General features: G+C 44.6%; 1 pseudogene; it reads left to right on the top strand.

Annotated features, from left to right (window-relative positions):
- Positions 1-248: 248 nt before the first annotated feature.
- LOC143692257 (uncharacterized) lies at positions 249-16,709 on the top strand (annotated as a pseudogene).
- The last annotated feature ends 1,083 nt before the right edge of the window (positions 16,710-17,792 follow it).

The following is a 17,792-nucleotide window of genomic DNA, read 5'->3' as shown; positions in this document are numbered from 1 at the left end:
GAGTGGGCTGGGGTCCCCCTACTTCAGTAATTTGTTAAGAGCAACCTTTGCTATTCACCTCATGACTCCTCATGATGGTAAATTTTTTGCACATCTGTTGCTCACACTGACACAATGTGCTATATTTATGCCGCAATGGAAAAAAGCACTGGAAAATTTAATTGCAATGTATGCAGGGCATGCAAGCCAAGCCCTGGCTTCCTTAACTGTTGACCACCTTGCGGGGGAGGGGGCGCATACCAAGCCTAATGGCCGAGGCACCTTACCGAGAGAAGCCCTACAGGATATTAGGGCAGCTCGCCTGGCATTCCTTAAGGTTCCTGATGCCAAAACTCCACAACAGTTCCTTCATGAATATCAAACAAGGTCCGCAAGAGCCTTACTTGCAGTGTGTGGACAAATGGAAACAAATATTGGAGAGACAAATCGATAGCGAGCAAGCCAGGGAGATTATACTCCTCAAACTGGCCATCGAGAACAGCAACCTGGACTGTAAGCAGCTTTTAAAATCTTTACCCCCCTGAACCTGAACCCACTTTACTCCAAATGATACAAGTGTGCCACCGCTTGGGGACATTACAACACACCACAGCAGTCACAAATCAAGCTGTGGGCAAGGCATAGTGGATGCTTTTGCCATCCTGAAATTAACCCCTGGGAAACAGGTGGCTTGTTTTGGCTGCGGGGAATGTGGACATATCCACAGAAACTGCCAAAGAACGCAGAAACCTAAAGCTCCGGATGTATGCCCTTGCTGCGGGAAAGGCCCTCCCCTTGCTAATAGATGTCGCTCCAAGTTCCACCCCAATGGCCAGCCTTTGCAGGGAAACTTCTCTCGCAGCGCGGGACGGCGACGTGCGAGGACACAAATTCCACAGCCGACGCAGCAGCTGGGAGCAACCGTGAACTTCCAATCGGCCCTGCCCTCGCCCGCCGAGCAATTGTCGCTGACTTACAACCAGCCACTCCAGGCAGCGCAGGAACGGACCTGGCAACCTCCGACACAGTAACATTGCTTGATTCATCTGTCCATTTGCTTCTCACAGGAGTTTTCAGACCGCCAGGACAGAATATGCACACTTTGATTATAGGCAGATCTTCCACCTCGATAACTGGGTTGTTTGTTCTTCCTGGGGCTATAGACTCTGATTCCCTTGGGGAAATAAAGATGATGGCTTGGACCCCCCCATCCGCCCTGTGTAGGAGCAATATAGCTCAACTTATACCCTTTCCTGCAGCACCCCTGCCTGCACCCCCGGTAGCTGAATAAAGGGAGGGGGGTTTTGGTTCTACAGGGGTCCCACAGATTTTAGGGACACAATGTATTACCTCTGAGCATTCCAACATGCCAATTCAAAGGGACTCTGAAAGGTAAAGACATAGTCGTGGCAGGACTTATTGATACCGGAGCCAATGTGATTGTTATCTCAAAAAGCCAATAGCCCGGTGAGTAGCCACTGATGGCTGTGCCTCAGATACTTTAGGGCATGGGTGAGAACCATGAAAGCGTGCAGAGGCAACACTTAGTGCAGATAGCAGGGCCTGATAAGCAGATAGCCAGAGTAAAACCTTTTGTGCTTTCTGTTCCTCTGGTTTTGTGGGGAAGGGATGTCTTAACACAGTGGGGGATTTTTATGCATTCAAATTTTCATCTAGGGGTTATTGGGATGTGCGACACCCCCAAACTGACTTGGAAGACTTCTGATCCTGTGTGGGTGAACCAGTGGCTCCTGTCATTAGACAAACTGTGCATATTACAAGAACTTGTACAAATACAGCTGGAAAACGGACATATGGTCCCGTCTAATAGCACTTGGAATTTCCCCATGTTTGTGATTAGAAAGCAATCTGGGGGGTGGAGGCTGTTGCATGACTTGCGGAAAATAAATGAAGTAATAGAAGAAATGGGAGCCCTCCAGCCGGGGGTCCCTTCCCCTCCCGTGATCCCCAGAAACTGGCATTTGACAGTGATTGATTTAAAAAATTGTTTCTTTGATATTCCACTGCATCCAGACGATGTGCCAAAATTCATCTTTTCTCTGCCAACCATTAATATGCAGGAACCACTAATTCGATATCATTGGACAGTATTACTGCAAGGCGTGCGCAACAGCCCCACTATTTGCCAACGTTATGTTGCAAGGACCCTATGTCCGATCTGGGAACGTATGCCTGATGTTCTGTTGTATCATTACATGGATGATATTTTGATCTCTGCAGAAACTGTGATTGGAATTGATGAAGCTGTGCTGGCTGTCAGCCAGGCTGTCCCATTGCCAGGTCTGACCATTGCTTCTGAAAAGGTTAAAAAGACCTGTTATAAATGATCAAATTGGTAGCCAAATTTATGAAAAATTTAACAAAGATTTATGAGATCAATAACAAAAATAGAAATTTTGAAAAAAAGGAAAAATTACCACAGCCAAGACAGCGTCAGTCCCGGGAACAGCGCTGGGTGACCTAGGGTTCCGGCTGACAGAGAGACAGCGTTTCCCCAGAGGTACACCCCGAGTGCTTCCAGTGGCCAGCTTATATACAGTTTATTCTGCCTGGGGCAGGGATGACCACATATTTCTTTGTGTTCCTTCTTATGTATAGTTGAATCCATACAGATGTAGAAACAGACAAAGGTGAGCTCAGAGATGCAGAGGAACGTCTGAGTGTCCAGGCAGAAGATGCATTCACATGTACTAGTTTCTGAGTACCGCCATGAAGTAATGTCCAGGTGTATGTCTTGTGAGCTCCTCCAGACATTCCATTCTGGGAAGGTCCTGATGCTATCTCCCGAAGTTGGAGCCAGAGGAAATCGCCCATAACAGCCAGGGACCATTCCATTCATACGCTAAAAGACCTGATATTATCTTACTGCTGTCCGGGAACTGGTTAAAATAAGAATAGAACTCTCTTCCTAGCCAGAGTGGTCAGAAACATAACTTTTGATCTTTCCAATATTTTATACACATATATATATCTACTTCTATAGCATGAATTATCTCTACCATATACTACAGACCCGTATTTCCCCATGGAAATATCTGGGCTGGCGCATTGGAGCACACTCAATTTCGGCACAACCTTTGCAAATTTTAGCTGAAATCAAAACTCTGCACGATTGCACAAAAATTACTAGGGACTATAAACTGGGTTCATCCCTTGCTTGGAATTTCAAATGCAGAATTGGAGCCATTGTTTGCCCAGCTAAAGAGAGAGCCTGACCTCTCTTATCACCTAGACATTTGGACACAAAGGCACAAGCTGTGCTTCAAAAGGTAGCTGATGCTATCTCACAGAGACAGTCAGCTTGCTGGGCTCCAGAGTTACCACTTTGGCTAATATTCTAAACCCTGACAGGCAAGCATGTGCCTTGATATTTCAATGGGACTCAGAAAAACCAGACCATCTGTTAATTATTGAATGGGTCTTTTTTGCCTAACAATACGCCCAAGACTATTTCCATGCAAGATGAACTTATGGCCGTGTTAATTGTCAAAGCTCGTCAAAGACTAACCTCCTTGGCTGGAAGGGATTTTGACCGCATCTTTTTACCTCTTACAAAGTTCTGTTTGGACTGGTTGCTACAGAAATCTGAGAAATTGCAAATTGCTTTAGCAGATTACCCAGGGCAGATATCTATCCATCCACCTAGGCACAAGATGTTAAGCTGTTCTTTTAACTTGGTCCCAAAGCCACGGAGAAGTGACACTCCTTTGCAAGCTGTGACAATATTCACGGATGGTTCTGAGAAAACCCATAAATCAGTGATTGTGTGGAGGGATTCTGATACCGGAACCTGGCAATCTGATATTGCTGTTTTTGAAGGGTCTCCACAAATTGTAGAATTAGCTGCTGTAGTCAGAGTGTTTCAGAAATTCAGCTCACCTTTTAACCTAATAACAAACTCTGCCTATGTAGCCGAAATTGTGCCTAGAGCAGAAGCCTCTGTCTTCAAACAAGTTAGAAATTATGTTCTTTTTTACTGGTTGAAACTACTAGTTTTTCTTTTGGATCAAAGGGCTGTTCCTTACTTTGTTATGCATATAAGGTCGCATTCCAATTTGTCTGGGTTTCTTACAGAAGGCAACACCCAGGCAGACTTGTTAACCTTATTGGTGCAACATGTTTTGCCAAACAAAATAGAGCACGCTCAGGTAAATCACTCATTTTTTCACCAGAATGCTGGGGCTTTAGTAAGGCTTTTTGAGCTTACTCCAGAACAAGCTTCTGGTATCATTGCTATGTGTCCTGATTGTCAGCATTGCTCTCTTCCTAATGCACAGGGGTCAACCTGAGAGGCTTACAGAGCCTACAAATTTGGCAAACAGACGTGACACACTTTCCTGAATTTGGTCGTTTGAAATTTGTGCATGCTTCCATTGATACCTTTTCAGGTGCTCTGTTTGCCTCAGCCCACACAGGAGAAACAGCAGAGAACACTTGTCATCATTTCACTGCTGCCTTTGCCACATTAGGAATTCTGCAACAGATTAAGACAGATAATGGCCCCTCATACATTTCCCATAAAGTTGCAAATTTTTTCTCTTTATGGGGAATTACCCGCAAGACAGGCATACCCCACTCACCCAGCAGGCAGTCCATTATAGAGCAAGCCCATGGCTCCCTCAAGCATCTCCTGGCCCAACAGAAGGCAGGAGCCAGAGATACACCTGCTGAAAGACTACAGAAAGCCCTATATGTTTTTAATTTTTTTAACTGTTCCATGATGGATTTAAATCCCCCTATGACTAGGCATTTTGCATCATCCACATCTCTTTCCTGCAAGGAAAAACCACTGGTACTGATCTGTGACCTAGAATCTGGCAAAATCCTTGGCCCTTACCCTTTGGTCACATGGCGGGGGGAGGGGGGGGAGGAGGGGGGGTTTGCTTGTATTTCCACAGAAAAGGGACCTCGTTGGATCCCTGCAAGAAATGTGAAACCATTCTGGGAACCTCTAACAGCACCTGACAGAGACCAGGCTGCTACCCAGCTCTCAGAAGAGGAGGGGGAGGAGGAACCACACAGAGACTGCAGCTCATGACCAACATCTTCTGTCCCACCTGCAAAGGAAACTGTGGACCCTGGGTTTTATGTCAATGTAAAAAGTGTGGAGATCGGTGGTATCACGGAGCCCTTTTGGCAAAAGCATGGTGTGCATCATGTTATGACGTGGAGTTACAAATAAAGTATAAAGCCATTGAATTTTTAACTGTAGTAGGCCACGAGGAAAGGGATAGCCCTCGCCTCCCTATTCTCAGGAGGGAAGTTTTGAGGAAGCTGAAAATAGCCATCTTTGCAAAGTAGAGTGCAAATAAAAAAATGTAGTGCCTTATATCTGGCCAGTCCCTGAACAAGCTTGGGAGAGGACAAAAAGGGAATGTGCTAAAAGATATGCTTGGAAATTAAAATCAAAAAAGGGGTTTTTTTGCTGCAACATAGAATGGAGTTAAAATGGATGCTCTGCTTATGCTTGTTAGCACTGCTTTGTTTTACTAACACAGCTTGGCCTGTTGACCAACCCAAAACAAATGTTTGGATAACTCTAGCCAATGCAACAAAACAAGATACCCTATGCTTGGCCACTGCATCCCCAGAAAATCCATTTTCAACCTGTCTAGTTGGCCTTGCCATTAGACAATTGGCCAATACCAAAAAATACTGAAAGTGTGGTGCAGAGTTCAAATCCTGTTGATGCATGAGATCAGTGGACCCCCTACCTTCCTGAAGCACCCTTGGATCCCCAAGAAGCTCCCCTTGGAGCTCCTGGGTTCTGTAAAAATGGATTTTTGTGTTGATTTTAAATACACAGGAAGAAATCAGTCTAAAGCTTGGGATGTTTCTCCCTATCACCCTGTGTATAAGAATCAAACCTTTTGGTGTAATTACAATTCTGGCAGCCCTTCTAAATCTAGCAATGCCCCCCTAAGGCTGCCATCAGGAATGTTTTTGGTCTGTGGAGATCAGGCCTGGGCTGCAATCCCTTTGCACGTACAAGGAGGTTCCTGTAGTCTGGGACGATTGACTGTGCTAACACCTAACACATCCATGATTTTACAGCACAAATATCCCCACAGAATAAGGTGCAGTTTACATGCATTTGATAAATACTGCAATGATGAAGTGTCTCTGTGGTCTGAGACCCAAATGAATTTGGCCTATTTACTTTTGCCAAAATTGGCTGCAAAAAAGGCCTTAATCCAATTAAATGAGATGGCTTGCTGGCTGGCAAAACAGACAAATGCCACTAGCTCTGCTTTGTCAAACCTATTAATGGATGTGTGTAGTATAAGGCATGCTACTTTGCAAAATAGAGCTGCAATAGATTTTTGTGCTCCAAGCACAAGGTCATGGCTGCGAAGATTTTGATAGAATGTGTTGCGTGAACCTTTCTGATCACTTGGAATCTATCCATAAAAGCAAACAACAGCTGAAGGATAGTGTGTTTAAACTATGAGTAGAATCTGGATTTTGGCTAGATAACCTGTTTAGTGGCTGGGGTCTAGCTCCCTGGCTAAAGGATTTCTTTAGGATAGGTATGCATGTGGTGATTTTGATAATAATTATATTAATCGTGATACCTTGCTTGTTTCAATGTGTGCAGAGATTAATTAATAAGACCATTAAAGGGGTGGTTTTGGTTGACACAGAAGGGGGAGATATTGGGGTGCACGAGACAGAGAGTACTTTGGACCTTATTGGCATAAGAGAATTGATAGATAAAATGCCTTGGCAAAAGCAAACGGAACTTTGAAAATTAGATCGAGATAGCAAGAAGATTTAATGAGACAGGTTTAGCAGAAAAAGAAAATCCTATAGAACAATGCAAGCAAGAGATGCTGTTATATGCATAAGTTTGTGTATGTGATTTCAACCTAATCATTGTAGTACACCTTACTAGTCTCCCTAAAATAGTCTATGAGTGCTTGTATCCCACAATAAAATCGGATTCTGATCACTGAGTCAGCTTCCCTGTCTTTCTCCATTGCTGACAGTGGGACAGATGTTTGCCCAAGCTCCATGCTCCCTGTAAGATTCCGTGCAGAAATTTGGATAGCCACATCCCAGTACAAATGAGATGCAGTCATTCCCTTCTCTGTCAAAATCTTGACGCAGACACAGGAGGCATCTTGAAAGTGGAACAAAATCCTGGTGGGAGGGGGAAAAAAGTGCACGCAACTCCTCTGCAAATCAACTCTGTTCACCCCATGAGCCTTGGCTTAGCTTGCTTTCCTGGTGACTCAGCGCAGACATGTCCTCTGATGGTGGACAGCACAGGGCCTTGAAAGGAGCTTTACCTGGGCTCTTCCCACTTTGAATGCTGAGGGTGGCATCTGAAAATCTATGCAATTGCTGAAGGGCCCAGAACTACCTTGAAATTCTCTTGCTGAAACACTGCACTTGTTACCCAGAAGAGTTCCCTCCATTTGAAAGTATCTCATTTTCCCCATTTCCAAGTCAGCTCACAGCAACCAGCCATGTGTAGGGCTTAGAGAAGGAAGCATGGCACCTTAGCATGGAAAGCCCAGTGTGGGCCCTCAGGGCAGAGCACTTTGGTGTCCCAAAGGTTTAATTAAGAGAGGCCACTGTTAGGAGGATGTCCCATTTCAGCCCTCCTTTACTCTTCTATACCAAGTGATTGCCAGCAAGGGGGGACAAGCAGGGCCTGGTCCCTCCTCCTGCCCTGCTCTGAACTGCAGCTGGCACTGTGGGACACCAGGGCACAGGGGAATAACATCTCTGCAAGGCAGGTAGGGCAGTGTGGGGCAGCTGTCAGGGGGTGCGTGGGGCGGGGCGGGGCAGGGCCCCTCTGCCAAGGGGGAGGGCCTTGGGCCACCTGGAAGCAGCGCAAAGCCAGGAATGGGACAGCCTGTCGGGAGCACACAGCTTCCAAGCACTGAGCAGCTTAGGCACGCCATGACACAGGAGGGAACATTCCAGGGCTCTGGAGGCTTTGGAGTTTGTATTGCCAGTCCTGCTAAAACCAAGGGCTCCATCAGAGCATCTTCTTGAGACATAAACTTCAAGGAATTTAGGGATTTTAGAAGCGGCTGAGGTTTTAGTTAGAGATAAGGTTTATTAGAGTTAATTAAAAAAAATGGGTCGGCCTTGATGAAGTTAAGAGTTAGTAGTTAACTAGTAATTGAGGACAGGGAATGGGAGTTCTACCAAGGGTTCATTTGTCATATTTGCATTGAAATGGTAGAAAGGTCAGAATGAGGAAGACTTCATTTACTTCCTGATTTTGGGACCCCTCCCCATGAAAGGGACCACATACCCATTTAAAGGAGCAAACTGCACATGCTTAAATTTTTTGAACTAATTACCATACGAAGCAGGGAATGGGATGTACCAAAGTTATGACTATGCATTTGTATTTTGGGTATTCTATACTTGTATAGATAAAAGGACTCTGTAATCACCTGTAAATTGCGGTGTGTATTTGGGAGTTGTCCTGCACTCTTCACAATAAACATACACTTTCTAGAATTAAACTGTTAGAGAGTCTTTGTCCGACACAGTTGGATATCGGTACTAGATCAATATCCATATTTTTGATAAATCATCTGGCGAGCCAGGTAGCAAATCTTCTCTCTCTGGCTGTGGGGCCAGTGGGAGTCCGGGACTCTTCTGGGCGCCCACCAGAAATTTCCAGGAAGAGGGATCCTGCGATCCCACTGACTACCTGGGGAAAGACCAGAACCTGCTGGAAACAAAATGTATGTTTCTATTTGGGGAAAGGTACCTTATTATATAAGCAGTAAATAAGACACGAGAGATGTCTCGTTGCAGTGGTCTGGTAACTTGTGTCCCGTAGTGGGGATCTGGGGATCCGTGTCCCGTAGTGGGGACCCAGGGGTCTGGTAGTCTGTGTCTCCTAGTGGAGACGGCGGCAGCAGTGTTGTGAATTTGGATCGGAGCAGTGGTGGCTCCAGTTTCAGTCTGTAATCTAAAGGTGCACCTCAGTGATCCATCATTTGAGTGGCTAGTCCGAATTTTTGGGACACGAAGGGTCCCGTTGTGGGTTGCAGACAATCTTGGTTGTGGCCCCACTCTGTGTGTGTATTGTAAACGGATCTATGTTTGTTTGGTGGTTTTGTGATTTTGTGTGTTTGGTTTGTAGAAAACTATTTATGTACCGTATTTGCTGTGGTTTGTGAGAGTTTGTGTTGTAAGTATTATAATTTGTCTGATTTGGGGTGTGTTATTAACCTTTGTAAGTGTTTTTGAGAGTTTTATAAGCTTGAAGTTGCAAAAGGTTTTTGAAACCCCCACCTGATTTGTGGAGGGACACTTTGTTTGGGAGAGCAGACTGATTTAAAGTGTTTGTACTGTGCTTGGACTGCGTGTTAGAGGGGAATTAGGCTGTGTGTGGGCCTGGGTCGTATGTGTTTTTGGCTGTAAAATTTTACTTGATGTATTGTTAGGTGAAAAGGGCTTTGAGTGAGCTAAATTCGTTCACTTCTTAGTTAAAAGAGTCCTGGTTATCTGGGAGTCATTTGTTTCTCGGGTAACCGGAGGGGAGTCCAGGCTTTGTAGCCTCGGGATATGTCTTTTTAACCCCTGAGAGAGTTTGGCAAGTGAGTGTTTTGATGATTTTTACTTTTATGTGAGGTTTGCAGTTGCTGGAGTGTGTGGTAATACTTTAAACTGTTGGTGGCTTACCCTCCCCCCCCCCTCCCACTTCTTGTGGAGGGATTTGTGTGCTGTGCGCCGGCCAAAATTTGTGTGATTTTTAGCAAGACCTTGTTAAATTTTTTGTTGAGTGTGTTTGGGGTCATGAAAAAACCCCTAGCTGTTTTCTTTGTGAGCCTAAACTATTTGTGTTTGGAGTCAGGTCTCTGCCAGAAAAAGAAACTCAGGCTTTGGTTGAATGCAGAAAGCAGAGCGCCCTGAACTACTGCTGGGAGAGGCAGCGGAGGGGTTTCTTTGGTGCCGAGGTACGCAGTTGAACTCCGTGGTTTGTAACATTTTTGATCTTAGGGTGAGAGAAATTTGGTGGGGAATCCGAAAAGCTTTGGAACGGGTAATAGTAGTGATTCACACAGTTGTTGGTGCAACGCGGAATCGTGAAATTTCTGCCGAAACTCGGCTGATACTTTGCAAGGTTCCCATCTGTTCTTTGGTTACAGCGGGACAAGAGATAGCCTTGGCTTTCAGCTGCACACTCGCTACAGTGTATGAAAAGTTACTTACAATTTTTAAACGTATTTTAATAGCAATATACCCAGAGCAAAGCATAACAGAGGACCTGATTTAATAAGTAATGAATAACCTGCACCTTGGGTAGAGTGCCTGACTACATTGTGTGGTTTTCTTAGATTGAAGAAAAAGGAGGTTCCCCCCCCCCACTTTTGTCGAACTGTGAGTTCTTTCCTTAGCTGCTGCTCCGAACCCTGTTTTGAAGGACATATTGCTAAGCCTTTCTTTTAAAGGAAAGAGAAAAATTAATTAACAAGCTGTTTTATCCCTTTTGATTGCTAGCACAACTAGATGACCAGGAACAGGAGGCACAAGAATCCAGAGCTTGGTTCAGGGGTATTCCCCTGCCCAGAGGAAGATTGCTACTGTAACCCATGGATTGTGTTTCCGTGTGCAGTCTGTGGGTCCCACAAAGGTATAGGTAGCTAATACCTAAGAGAGGAACTTGTGCTCCCTGTCTTACAAAAGAACAAAAGACTACCCAGACAGCTATACGAATTTTGTTGGCAATTGGTCGGGAGGCCCACAGCAGCAGTAAAATATTCGAGTTGTGGGAAAATGGGGTTTCAGGAACCTTAAAGAAACCAGTGGAAATTCTTAGAGTTGAGTGTGGCCAGCATATTTTTGTACCAGAGGGAACCCAAGTGAAACTAAAGAACTGGGATAAGGTCAAAAGCCGTTGTGAAAAATAAAATCTTAAGCTTTGGGGGCAAATGAGAGCAAAGAGATTCCCAGAGGAAGACCTCTAGGGTGTATCTTAACACACTAGAAAGAGCTGGTGGGCTATGGTGGGAGTGAAACTAAAAGAGAACTTGTCAAATTTTGCACACAGTGGTGGACACTCGATAGACCTGATGGAGGACTGAAGTGGCCAGCAAGTGGTACACTGGACTGTGAGACACTATTACAGTTAATGCTTTTCCTTAGGCGTGAGCAGAAGTGGCAAGAGGTGACTTATGCTGATATCAGCCTTCAAAGTCACCCCAAGTGGCAAAGGGATTGTGGGATTAGGCCACCATCTGATCCACTGGTACTGGCTCTTGAAAAGGATAATAAAGCTAACAGGGAAAAGCTCAAACGGTGTTGTAGCACATGCTCAATAAATGAAAGATGCTCACACCCAAGTAAATTGCATCCAACAGAGATCTTAGAACAAGGGATGGTAGAGGCACTTTTACCACCCCCTAGAAAACAGGAAGGAGGGAGGGTAGAGGAATGAGTAAAATCAGAACCCTCACCAACTTTAGCCTGCCCTAACTTATCTTCTGGTTCATCTGCCCTGGGAAAAACAGTAATTGAGGTAGAGGTTTCCCCACCAACTCCTGACTCAAGGGAACCATGGAGGCTTTACCCACCGTTGCCTAGTAGCGATAGTGAATGGGATGAATCTGAACCAAGCCCCAAGCTTTCCCCACAAGGTCTGATAGCATTAAGGACCAGAAAGCAAACTAGAATGAACTCACAAATAGCCAGAAAACAAACTAAAGGAGTTATACAAGTACCCTTAAGGCAAGCTACAACCCTAAAAGGGAACCAAAGATAATTGAGGTCCCCTTTTACTCAATGGATTTGGAGGCTTGGGAAAGGACTGCTAAGGGTTATCAGAATGACCCAATAGGGGTTGCTAAAAGGTTGAAGTTTATGATTAAGCAGCATTCACCTGATTGGGCAGACATGCAGTTACTACTTGATGCCTTGACAGAAACAGAGAAGCAGTTGGTTTTGAAGGTAGCCAAAGATTTAGCTGAAGATGCTTGTGTGACAGCACAAGAGTATATCAAAGATCTATTTCCTCTTCAGGATCCGATGTGGGATCCCAATGAACCCAATGAATTAGCACAACTTAAGAGATACGGAGACTTTATAGTGAAAGGACTAGAACGAGCAATTCCTAAAACCATAAATTGGTCAGCCTTATATGCTGCTAAACAAGGTCCCTCTCAAACACCTTCTGAACTTTTAGATCACCTGTGGGACACAATGCAGGGACACAATCCCTGGACCCTGGATCAGATGAAGGGACACAACAACTAATCAATTTATTTTTAGGACAATCCACAGGAGATATCAGGTGGAAACTCCAGAAGATCCGGGGCCCAAATAGCCAGGACTTGGAGACTGTATTGGATGAAGCATGGAGAGTCTTTAGTAATCAGGAAGAAGGGTATAGATAAGGGATGAAGAAATTAGTAGCAGTAGTAAGGGAGGGAGAAAGGGAGAAACATGAGCAAGGCCCGCCAAGACAAGGACCACCCTGACTCGGAAAAGATGTGCATTTTGCAAGAAATTTGGACACTGGAAAAACCAGTGCCCAGAACAAAGAAGGGGTGATGAACAGAGAAATGGCGATTGGAGAGGAGAAAGGGTGGTTGTTCATATGAAGGAGGACTGAGGAGGACTGGAGAGCCCTACCCTAGGGGACCCTCTGGTTATAGTTAAACTGAGGAATGAAGAAAAGGAAGTGGAAGTTTTAGTGGACACAGGGGCAACATTTTCAGTGTTGAATAAGGCTCTAATACCTCTAACAAATTATAATGTTATAGTAAAGAGGGCTCCTGGTCAATCTGAAAAAGCATATTTTTGCAAACCATTAAGGTATAAATTGGGAAAGCAACGGGGGATTCACTGACTCTTATATATGCCTAATGCTCCATCTGCACTTTTGGGCAGGGATCTGCTAGAGCAACTGGATGCAAAAATACTATTTAAAAACAGAGAAATTAGTTTAGTTTAGAGGTAATGGACCAAAAATATGTGGAGTTGTTAAGCCTAATGTTAATAACCAAAGAAACTGAAATTTCTCTTGAAGAAGAGGAAAACTTCAAGAAAATAATGGATCAGGTATTCCCTGGGGTATGGGCTTCTAATATACCAGGCAGAGCAAAGAATGCATTATCCACAGAAATCAAGCTCCAAGAAGGAGAACGACCAGTGAGGGGTAAACAATACCCCCTAAAGAAGGAAGACAGAGAAGGGATTAGCCCAATCATAGAAAACTTTTTGCAAACAGGACTGTTAAAAGAATGCCATTCTGATTTTAACACTCCCATTTTGCCAGTAAAGAGGCCTGATGGGTGATACAGGTTAGTAGAAGATCTGAGGGCTGTTCACAAAATAACTGAAGACTTGTATCCAGTAGTTGCTAATCCTTCCCTATACCTTGTTAACTCGTTTAACACCTGAACTAGCCTGGCTTACCATTTTAGATTTAAAGGATGTTTTCTTTTGCCTCCCTCTCCATGAAGCCAGCCAGAAGATTTTTGCATTTGAATGGGAGAATCCCAGAACTGGATGGAGGAACCAGCTCACATGGTGTGTACTACCAAAGGGGTACGAGAACTCCCCCACTATATTTGGGGAGACACTTGCCAAGGATTTAGAGTCTTGGCAACCTCCACCAGGAGAAGGACAGTTGCTCCAGTATGAGGATGACCTCCTGATAGCTGCCCAGACCCAGGAGACGTGTGGACTGAACAGTAAGCGTCCTAAACTTTTTGGGCCTACAGGGGTATCAAGTGTCCCAGAAGAAAGCCCAAATGGTGAGGCAAACAGTTGTTTACCCAGGTTATGAAGTGAGTGCTGAACAAAGGACCTCGGGGCAGGATCACAAAGAAGCAATATGCCAGACCCTGAGACCTCAGACAGTGAAAGAACTGAGAACCCTTTTAGGCATGACTGGGTGGTGCAGGCCATGGATTTATAACTATAGGTTGCTTGTTAAACCTTTATATGCCCTGATCACAGAAGGGAGCAGAGATCTTCAGTAGACAAAAGAAGCAACCCAAGCCTTCAACCAGCTAAAGAAGGCCCTCATGTCAGCTCCAGCTCTGGGACTTCCAGATGCGAGTAAACCATTTTTCCTGTTTTCCCACGAAAAAGAAGGGATTGCCTTTGGAATATTAGCACAGAACTTAGGCCTGTACCAGAGAGCAGTGGCTTATCTCTCCAAACAGCTGGACACGGCAGCTAAAGGATGGCCAAGGTGTTTCAGAGCCGTTGCAGCAGTGGCAGTGAACATCCAAGAAGCGTGCAAATTCACCCCAGGCCAGAAGATGACTGTGCTAATATCCCACATGGTGTCTGCAGTCCTTGAGGCAAAAGGGGGACATTGGCTCGTCCCACAGAGGTTTCTGAAGTACCAAGCTATACTAGTAGAACAAGATGATATTGAAATCGTGATAACTAACATTGTGAGCCCAGCTTCCTTCCTCAGCGGGAGTATGGGAGAACCAGTGATCCATGACTGTCTAGAGACCACTGAAGCCACCTACCCCAGCTGCCCAGATCTGAAGGACACCCCACCTGAAGATGCTGAGACCTGGTTTACTGATGGAAGCAGCTATGTCATCAGTGAAAAAAGGCATGCTGGGTATGTGGTTACTACAAGCAGAGAGGTAATGGAGTCCCTGGACCTTTGCCAGCAAACACCTCTGCACAAAAGGCTGAAACAGTTGCCTTAACTTGAGCCTTAGAGCTGGCGAAAGGAAAAGAGATTAACATCTACACAGACTCAAGGTATGCATTTGGAGTGGTTCATGTACATGGAGCCATTTGGAGAGAGAGAGGACTGTTGAATTCACAAAGGAAGAATATTAAACATGCACAAGAGGTACTGAGAGTACTAGATGCAGTACAACTACCTAAGAATGTAGCTGTCATGCACATTAAGGCACACCAACAAAAGAGCTCTGAATTGGAAGAAGGAAACATGCTGGCAGAAAGAGAGGCAAAAGACACAGCCAAAGGTGAGGTATTTGAGGAGACAATTGAGGCAACATCGATCCCAGATGGAAAAATTTCAAAATATTGAAGGTAAGCCAGTGTACAATAAAAAGGATAAGAAACTTATTAAAAGAGAAAAAGCAGATTATAATCAAGAAGGATGGCCTGTAACAGAGGAAGGGAAACTTGCAATGCCTTCCTACTTGCTGTAGTCATTAGTGCAAAAGGAAGATGAAAAAACACATTGGCGAGTAGATCCCCTCTATAACCATCTGAAAGGAAAATTATGGCCAGGAACCTACAGGGCACAGTAATTCAGATAACTCATCAGTGTAGCCTTTGCCTCCAAACTAATCCTAAAAACATCCCAAAGCCTAAAGTTGGACAATCTGGGAAAGGTTGCAGACCTGGGCAACAGTGGTAAATCAATTTCACAGAATTAGCCAGGAAGGGGGCATATCGTTATCTCCTGGTATTGACTGATACCTTTTCAGGTTGGCCAGAAACTTTCCCTACTAGGACAGCTAAGGCATGAGAGATAACTGTGGGAATCCATAAAATCAGAAGGTTTTGGGAAAACTGCAGAAGACAGGCCTCAGTTACAGCCGAAATACTGAACAGTGCTAAAGCAGCAGAAAAGATATCTAAGCTATAGCGAAGACATGGGAAATAGAACAATAGAGCTGTGTAGTTTAGCTTTCTAAGTTGCACCAAGTTTATTTAGTAGATATTTAGAAGGTTAAATGTGAATGGTGCTCTGTGCTTTGTCTCTTATAAACGGGCTATTGTATGCAAGAATAGGTCACCATTGTTTTAACCAAAGCTATATGTGCTTAAAGTGATTGGATAGAACTACTGTCAGTATGCTTTTGCTCTATGTAATTGGCTAAGACAGCTTTATGGTATGTTGTAACGTTAAGTTTCTTTAGCCTGCTACCTGACCAGCGAGCTGTTAGCATCCCTTCATTGCTGTTAGCATCTCTTCATTGCCTTAACCCTGTAATGAGACTGATGCTGAAAATAAATAGCTCAAGACGCTTGTCATAGCAGCCCCGTCCCGTTTGTGTCTGTATATGAACTGCCGGCGCACAGTAACCAAAGTGCTGTTGCAAGAAATAATACTGAAGTTTGGAGTTCCAGCCACCATATCCTCAGATAGAGGGCTGTACTTTATTTGAAAAATTTAGCAACAAATTAGCCACCACCTGGGAATAGACTTGGAGCTGCTCCATATCATCCTCAATCAAGTGGGCAGGTGGAAAAGATGAATCATTTGATTAAGCAGCAAATTGTAAGATTGGGACAGGAGGCAAACCTTCCTTGGCCCCAGGCTCTCCCATTAGCATTATTGCAAATTTGGAAAAAAACAAGGACAAAAGAAAAATTGAGCCCCTTTGAAATATTATGGGAGACCATATGCAGTTCAAGAAGGAACCACAGCTACACAAGTAGGGGAGGAAACCCTACACAAGTATATGGTAGCCCTGAATAAACAACTGAGAGAAATTGAAAAATATGTGGCTGGAGCTCAAACCAGATAATTAGATGGACCAGTACACGATGTACAACCTGGGGATTATGTATATGTTAAATCTTTTGCAGAAAAGACCCTGGAACTGCAGTGGCAAGGACCATTCCAAGTGCTCCTCACCACCTTTACTACAATCAAAATCAAAGAACAGAAGGCCTGGACCCATCACTCCCGAGTGAAGAAAGCCCCTGAGAGAGTCCGGAAAGTGATACCAGGCGACAATGAACTGAGGCTGAAGCTCACCCGGAACAGCGAATAAATGGACTTAGAGAAATCATAGAGATAATGGAGAAGGTCGTAACCATTATATCCATTGCCATGGTTGGAACAGGAGCCAATGCAATACCATGGGGTACAACGTAACTGGAATATACTGGTGCCAAGGGAGGGCCTACGATTCCCACTCTCCTAAGGCCATAAATGAGATTCTAAAGGTCACGAATGCACATTTGTGAGAAGGGAGAAATGTTTAGGGATGTAACTATGCATTGGTGCAAGATGGCTTCCATGAGGCTTACCATCCACCTGTGAAACTCATTCGGATTAGCTCTGAATGCTGTGACAAATGTTTGAGTAAGTGTCCAGAGTTTAGACTAAAAATAGAGGGGTGTGCAGTAAGAAGGTATGATCTTGACTTTAACATCACTCAAGTGTGTACTGAATATCCTAAGAACAAGACCAGAACTACCCCACCAATGCAAAAGAAAGCTGTTATTGGCCCAAAAGCCAATTATTCCAGAAGTAGAAGAGGAGCCTACAGTTCCTATGATTCCTAGAATTGGGCCGTATGCTATTAAGAAAACAGGAATTCAGAGACTGCTGGTTAATCCAGAATGGTCTCTGAAGCGAGTAGGAATGGGAATACAAGTAAATGCTTCGGACATCTGACCGGAGTGTGCCCCATTTCTCAGAAATCCTTTTATGGACTGGACAACATAGGTTCAGAAACGATTGCCCTCTAACTTTAAGAGTAAAAGGGATCTCACTGGGCTGCTAGAGACTGGACTGAGAGTACTAAATACCATCGATTCAGAAGTGGTGCTGAAAAAATTAATCACAGTGGGAAGTGACTTGGTTAAACTACAGCAACCTTTTCTATCCTCCCTACTAGCAATAGGTGACAACCATTGGAAGTTATCCAAAGTGTTACCAGAATGGGACAGGCCAGCAAACGGCCCTGCCTAGCAAGGCTTTGGTGGCAGGGGCTGTGGAGGGTGGATGGAGAGGGGGCGAGGGAGGGGGCAATTGGCAGGCTGCTTCTGGGAAGCCGAGGCAAGCTTGCCCTTGTCTGATGGAGCCGGTGCAGGTGGGCTTTGGAGGCTACAAAGTATCTGCCTTGCAG

The sequence above is a fragment of the Agelaius phoeniceus genome, chromosome Z (genome assembly GCF_051311805.1).
Source record: "Agelaius phoeniceus isolate bAgePho1 chromosome Z, bAgePho1.hap1, whole genome shotgun sequence".
Taxonomy (NCBI): Eukaryota; Metazoa; Chordata; class Aves; order Passeriformes; family Icteridae; genus Agelaius; species Agelaius phoeniceus.
The sequence above is the reverse complement of the archived record's forward strand: the minus strand, read 5'-3'. Positions and strand labels throughout refer to the sequence as shown.